Here is a 1,322-nt window from a genome sequence, read left to right on the forward strand (position 1 = left end):
TGTGTAGTGTAGTGGTTTTTTATTCATTTCTATCAAGACTTCTTGAACTTACGTGTTTTTCTAACATCAAGAATATATTTCTAAGTATTGTTACAGTGAATAAATTGTTTTGTTTTTGTTATTGAACCCTGATTGTAGCAGTATGTTCATTTTAAACTGTTACATTGGCGCCCGAACAGGGACCTTTCAAATAAAGGCTAAATTGTGACTTTGGATGTTTTTGTTTCTTAACTTGGTATCGAATGATTAATTCAGCAATAATTTAAATTAACTAATGTTTGAAAATAACTGTTACTCTGGAAGTTAGTGAGTCTGTGGCAAGCTTGAAGCAGTCTGTATCAGTATTGACAGAACAAGTGGAAATGGTAACACGCATGGTAACCGATCTAATAGCGAGAGAACCTAAATCTGCCTCAACCACAAACGTCGAGAGTCCATTCTACCTACAAACCTGTGGAAAATTCATAGATTTACACCACTGCAGTCAAACCACCACTCCTGCCTGTTGAGAAGTTCGACAGTAAGTAGGATTTTAATGTCTTGGAGTTTAAGTTTAGAAAGACATTTTGATATGTAACAAGTACTTTAGAATAAATGGTGGAAACTGCAGCTTCTTGTTTGAGGGGAGGGCCATTAGAATGGTGAAAGGCTTTGAGATCAGAAATGGCTTTTGAACACTGGAGAGAATTTAAAGAAACATTGATGAATTTGTTTTATTTAAAAACCCAGGATATGCAGTCGCGATTGGGTACACAATTCAAGTAGCTCGAGGAAATTTACAAGTAAAGCCAGTTCTACACAAGAGGATAGATACTTTGTTAACATTTACGAACATCAAGACATGAAGGCTTGTACTGCAGTAACGCTTTTTAACATGAAGGATTATACTTTCGTCAACATTGATTAATATAAAGCTTTATACTTTCAGTAACATCTATTAGTTCTGTAATGTTTCTAACCTTAAAACCTTATCTACATCACTTTGTTAACTTTAATGACTTTTGTATTATACACAGCGAGGTCACAAGTAAATAGACACCCCCTTTTCAGAAAAAATGAAATATTTCAGTCATATTCACATGAATTGATATATTTATAATTTAATTAATATCTAATAGATCTTCCTTTCGCTTCGCGGAGTTCGTTGATCCTTTGGGGCATCGTGAGAATCATCTCATCAATTTGAGATTATGGGATTTTTGCCCACTCTTGCTTCAATACTTGGAGTAGATCGCTCTTCGAAATTGTTTTTATTTTGGTTGTTTCTTGACTTGCCGGTCGAGTATGGCCCAGAGGTTTTTGATGGGGTTCATTTCAGGAGA

This window comes from Limulus polyphemus, unplaced genomic scaffold, assembly GCF_000517525.1.
Source record: "Limulus polyphemus unplaced genomic scaffold, Limulus_polyphemus-2.1.2 Scaffold2514, whole genome shotgun sequence".
Lineage (NCBI taxonomy): Eukaryota > Metazoa > Arthropoda > Merostomata > Xiphosura > Limulidae > Limulus > Limulus polyphemus.